The sequence below is a fragment of the Psammomys obesus genome, unplaced genomic scaffold (assembly GCF_907164565.1).
Source record: "Psammomys obesus unplaced genomic scaffold, mPsaObe1.curated_primary_1811, whole genome shotgun sequence".
In the NCBI taxonomy this organism is placed as follows: domain Eukaryota; kingdom Metazoa; phylum Chordata; class Mammalia; order Rodentia; family Muridae; genus Psammomys; species Psammomys obesus.
Genome location: NW_026585895.1, coordinates 2,063,720 through 2,069,956, shown reverse-complemented (window position 1 = coordinate 2,069,956; position 6,237 = coordinate 2,063,720). Strand labels below are relative to the sequence as shown.

Here is a 6,237-nt window from a genome sequence, read left to right as displayed (position 1 = left end):
TCCACAGCCATGAACTGTTCGCCTCATGCAGGCCGAGAAGGGCTCTTTGCCAGCTGCAGATAGTTTAAGTCTCAGGACTCTGGAGAGTGAATAAATACCAGAGCCTAGAGCATGCTGGGGGGGACTCCGGGAGAGGAGGTGGCGGCTGCTGTTGCTGCTGCTGCTGCTGCTGCTGCTGCTCCTCCTGCTCCTCCTCCTCCTCCTCCTCCTCCTCCTCCTCCTCCTCCTCCTCCTCCTCCTCCCTCCTCCTCCTCCTCCTCCTCCGCCTCCTCCTCCTCCGCCTCCTCCTCCTCCGCCTCTGTGCTCCTGGTTGCTGTCGATATAGTTGGAGGAGACGCTGGAGATACCCCCGCAATGAAGACTGGACTTGCCCCAGGAACCCAATGATCGTAAGCAGCAGGTATTAGCTAAAGGGAACTGCGACCACTCTCCCCACTAATTTTTCTCTCTTACCGGCATTGGGGTGTTGGAAGGGATTGGGTGGAGAAGGGAGAAAGAGGCCTAAGAAACATAAATGAAATAGTCTAGAGAATAGCGCGAGCAGCCCTCACTTAGAGTTGGACGATGTTTCTGTTCAGGCAGGTGGTATTTGGGGCTTTAGAGTTGTTTTGAGGACTATGTTTTTGGCCGCCGTATTTTTAGACTTCTGTAATGCCGTTCATTCATTATGCGACCGGACATTGTTTGGGATAGTTCTGCTGTGTGTTGGACCCTGAAATCACTTGGTGCACAGTACTGCAGACACTGAGTCTCCTGGCATTGTGCTGGAGCCTTCTACCTGGAGCCCAAGCGCCGGCAGGGCTGCAGCTACCTCTGTGCCAGGGCCTGGGTGCAAACGCAGTGAAGACTCAGATTCTGAGCAATGATGTGGCCGTCATGACCAGAAGCTGTCAAAGCAGTGACTTCTGAGCTGGCCAAGACCCTGATCCCGGAAAAAAGATTACATCGTAATGATGGGAAATGCAAAGAGCTGCAGAAAAAGTTGGGTGGAGACAAGGGATTTTTTTCATGTTATGGGAAGTGATTCTTTTCATGTACTTAACAGTTGGAACAGATAACTCGGGGCCCGCCCCTTTGACAGCATGTTGGAAAACAGGAAACGAGGCCGTGGTGGTGTTTGGCCCCATAATGAGCACTTTTTCTCTGCATCGGATAACAGACCCCTTTATCAGGATTCACAGCACGATAGATTCCTCCCCGGACTAGGCCCTCACACCAAGGCAAGGGCAGAGGAGACTGCCTCACTGTGAGAGGTTTGGATTTGTCTCGCTGTCAAAATGAAGATTATTTCTTTGATGTTTTTTTATCTTTATTGGATTCAGATTCTTAAATACATCTTTATAGTTTAATGCCAGAAAAGTAGTCAAGAACTCAACAACAGTTTGCAATGCTAAATGTGAAATATTTTGGGAAAAAAAATCACATACCATTAATTTAAATTCATTAACAGCTAATTTCTGGGAGGAGGGAATAAGTTTTCTTTCTGAGACGGCTACACTTAACAATCACAGTTTTTACTGTGACATTTGTCAGAGTACTGTAGGGACAAATTTCTCCTCTTCGCTAGCTGAAACAAATGAACACCTTGGCATTTCTGTTCACGTGATGAGGTGGACAGAGCCTTTCTTAGCTGGACCCCGCATTTCCTGGTCTTTGAAGCTACACCAGTTAGACTGCTAAATAACATCACATGATTTTGTAGGGATAGCCTAATTTTTTTTTCATGAGTTGGCTCTTCTCTTATTCAGGTTGACAGTGGGTTTCATAATTCATGTGTTTACTGTGTTCACGTGTGTGCTAATCCTTGCAGATCTTATTAAAATACTAGACTAACTGCAGACAGTCTGATTCAAAACAAGCCGGATAATTGTGGCCCCAGGAACCTCTAAGCTTGTTAAGCTTCAACAATGACTTCATTAAAAATAAATAAATAAATAAACTTTCAAAACTACAGCACGAAAAAGCACAGTTATAGCTAAGGCCAAATAGGGTCTCAGAACACTTCCTATTTTATATTTCTGTCTTCCAGCCCAAGCGATGTATCTTTGTCTTATACAAAATCTCTCTTAAAAAGTTATACTCAAGTTTATCTCCACCAATCAGCATTTTGTAGTAAGTGGTATTTTGAGACTTTAATTTCCAGCTTTGATAATCTCTAAAATGTTTGTATCCATTAAGCAGAGAAAAATTAATTATTAATGTACTTTCATGGATTTTCTTGTTGCCCATTTTTGCCATTTAGTATTTATTTTTAATTTAAAAATGTCATTTCATGAATAATTTATTAACCAATATATATATTTTTAAAGATTTCATGTATTTATACAATGTATTTTGAACTACTTTGTAAATACTGTTGATCTGAATACTGACTGTTAAAGAAGTCGATGGTGAGCACCTGAGGTTTGTGACTCAGGGCTTTATTTTCCTAGGGAGCACTTACGTTTATAATAACAAAGAGACAGCACGGAAAACAGTTACTTGCCTGGTCAGATATTTTGCTTTCCTTTTTTGCCGATAAAAATGACAAATTAATTTTTAAAAGGAGTCTGAAAATGAATTTTATGCTAGTGATTACTAACACATATACTTATTTTCTGAAACCCTCTTACTCAGAGTATTCCTGTTTGTGATTTTTTTTTTACAATCAAAGAACAAGTTGTAAATTATTTACAATAGAACTGTACTTATTCCTCTTCTATTGAGACTTACCTATCTTGTCCTGCTTTTTTTTAGAAGGTAAATTTTAATGCCATTAAAATTAAATTTAGTAAAACAATTTCAGTATAAATCAGATAATTTCTAAAACCCTATCTGTCCAAGACATACTCAGTTCACTTGTAAAGAGACGAAAGGCTGTATGTTCTTTGTATGGCCTGCTGTTTAAGATGGTCTAGGTTGTTACAGTGTACCGATAGCTAATACCGTATGTTTGTCTGCTGAGGTCATAGGATCCCTGTGGACACCAACTGTGCTTTAACATGCTTAGTTTCCACTAGTACCTCTGTAACATACTTAATATTGATTAATGAATACATGATAATGCATTTTGTCACTGTAAACATCTAAAGTGTTTCAAGAAGTAGGGAGAGTGATGTCAGCAAGATGGTAGAATGTCTGTAGTCTGGAGAGGTGGCCTAGGGGGCCACAGTGCTCCCCGCACACCGCGAGAATCTGAGCGTGAATCACCACCAATGTGAAAGCTGGGAGAGTGTCCCTGCAACAGTGTGCTGAGTGGGGGCAGAGGTAGGAGGTGCTCACTGGCCCCCAGCTCGGTCTCAGAGGAACCAGACGAAGCCATAGAACTGGAAATCCACTGTGCAGTCCTTTGGCTTCTGTGTGTGCATATGCCACACACACACACACACACACACACACACCTCCCTTCTTGAAAGTGTAACTTAGTACCTTTCTACAAACTAAAGTGTCTTTCTAGCATCTTTGGAATATAAGTAGGAGGCTGTAAAATACTGATAAGGGTCCAAATTTAAAGGGCTCTTTATTGTTAATATTTAAATTGTGTTTAGACAATGTCACACGTATGGAATACATGTTCACCACTCTGGCCCCATACCATTCTCTCCACAAATCTCTCCCGTTCATATCTAGTGTGTGTGTGTGTGTGTGTGTTAGAGAGATTCCCCTAGAGCTGTCTGCTGGAGTCTGGTGGGCTCAGCAGTGGGAACAAAACTGAAGGCAGTGGTGCCCGCCAGTCGGCTAATAGCTAGCAGCAGGGAGGATAAGGCAGCTCTCCCTTCCTGACTTCCGGCTGCGTCCTGTGAAGAGGCGGGCCCAGCTGTGCGCTAATGGCTGCAGTGGTAGAGTCGAGGGTTTGGCATTTTGCAACCCACCACGCTTTCCTTCACTCTTGCGCACTTCCTCTTCTGTCTTCCACAGTGTTTTCTGAGCCTTCAGGGCAGTGGTGTGGATGTCGTTTGGGGGTAGGTTTGTGTGGAGGGCCGGAAGGAATCCTCAGGGGTATTCTACTCGCGCCTGGTATTGCAAGTCCAGCTGACGGTCCAGGGTTGGTGCCGTCGTAGGCCCCGGTAAAGAATTTCCTACTGATATTTAACTAAGTTGACAATGCAGCAAACTTCCTTCTAAATATCCATGCTTACACTGATAGGCAAAAGTTGCTTTCAACCTTAGTCAGAGATGCTTCTCTCCATTGAAACAGTGGTGAATGCAGAGATTGGTGGATTGCCAAGGTGCAGGGGGAAAGGGATGCTTTGGGAGGACGGAATTAGTTTCAGATGTTAGGCTGGAAGACTACATCCGGCCCCCTCTAGGGGCAGACGTGGCTCTACCCACCTTGTAGATGCTACTGAAGTGTTTGACTTTTTTTTTTTTTTTTTTCTCTGTGTAGCCTTGCTTTTTAGACTAGGCTGGCATGGAACTCACAGCAATCCACCTGCCTCTGCCTCCCTGAGTGCCTAAATCAAAAGTGTGCACCACCACTTTGATTTTAATCTGCTCTTTAAAACCTAAAAGCAAGTGAGCCAGGAAGAGCCATGGCCAGCATGTCTCAGATAACAGGCCTGCCATACTTGGTTCCAGTTGTGGACCCTGAAATGTCCTGATATGTGGCTACAGCACATCTTTGCTATCAATGGAACCACTGTTGCCCTCTTTTAGAAACCCAGAGGCTAGGAACATACCTGTCTAATTCCCAGTGGCAGAACTGCAGACCAGATAAGCAAATACGGATGGAAACCATTGCTATTAGATTTATCTCAAGAGGAAAGATCAAGGGATTCTCTGTATGAAACAACACAAAATGTGAAAACATAAAGCTCTCTGGTTAAAGTTAATTCACAGTGAGATTAAGACAAATAGTCTATGAATTACCTGTCTCTTTAGTACAAAAGCTAAAAGTAAAAGCATTTAAAAACATAGTTTCAGTGCTAATTTACAAACAAAGGCTATAATGTATAACATCAAGAGGATAAAAGATGTTGGAGGAAGAAATGTAGAGTTTTGCATGTGTCTGAATTTAAATTATTTGCTTAAAATAATTTTATAAGTGTATTTTATCTAAGTATCATGATTAATTAAAGGGAAAATTCTTTCTAGTATACACACAAAAGATCAGAACAAAGAAATCAAAACATGCTATTTTAAGTTTTAACAAATCATAAGGGAAGATAGGAATAATAATAATAATAATAATTCCTTTGGAAAAACAAAGGAATTATAAAACAAACAGGTTAAAATGTTGATAAGTCTCTATAAACCAATCATTAAAAAAGAAAAAATGAATCAATCTTTACTTTAAATGCAAAAGAATAAAGTCTTGAATCAAATGATGTACAGTACCTAAAACTAAAAATAACCAATCAAACATTATTCTTCACTATTTCTTCACGATTAAAAACTATGCTGCATATGACACAATTGTAGCAAGGCTGCCTGTGAGTATATTAGACAATATAGCCTTCAGATCAGTAACTATGCAAAAACACCAATGTCTTTGATATGAGTTAATAAAAAAATCCAATATTTATAAATAAATATGTCTTAAACATTAGAGTTCACAGGTCTTGACCAATCTGCATGAAAATCTTTACAGCAAGACAAAAATAGTTGAAGACTCCAAAACTTCATTTTCAATAATGGATAGATAATACAGTCCAATTGCTCTAAAAAATTAAGTTGACAAAGAGTGGACTTAAAGACACTGTAGGCCAAATGAACATATCATTGCTCCCAGCAGCAGCAGAGTGCACAGCCTCTCTAGCATATGTGGAACATCATGCAGGAAAGGATCACATACTAAAAGAGCGTACGGCTACTAGAATCCTCTTCAATGAGAGCATGATGATAGTGAGGTTCCTGACAGCTGCCCCAGAACACATCGGGATGAGCTGCTGTCCATGTGCTGAACTACCTTTACAGTAGCTAAGGAGCCTGTGTTCTGGGAAACCCAGTACCTGCCATTAGCACAGCACCTTAGAGGAGGTGCTGAAGACATGAGCGAGGCACTTGGCATCCTCCCACAACAGAAATGTGTCAAATCTTCATTCTGTTTTAAAGCAAGATGGAAGGAGATGTATACTGTTAAGGAGAGTAAAGAGGAGGGTCAATCTTGGCCTTGGATTTTATATCCAGTACCAGGACTGCTGCAGTGAAATCTTGTTCTGGGAAAAGCCACACAAACCCTACTCTTCAGCCAGCACCCAGGATTAAGCTGCTGGAACCCTTAAGTGGTGCCTGGTTACCTTACCTCACAACCTTGGG

The 6,237-nt window shown here is 41.6% G+C and overlaps 1 long non-coding RNA gene across 2 annotated transcripts in view; it reads left to right on the top strand.

The window, feature by feature from the left end:
* The first annotated feature begins 324 nt into the window (after positions 1-324).
* Positions 325-6,237, top strand: part of LOC129671165 (uncharacterized) — a 92,196-nt gene continuing 86,283 nt past the window's right edge. For both annotated transcript variants that reach the window (XR_008719315.1, XR_008719314.1), the window contains exon 1: positions 325-400. This is a non-coding gene — a long non-coding RNA (uncharacterized LOC129671165). The remainder of the gene's footprint in view (positions 401-6,237) is intronic.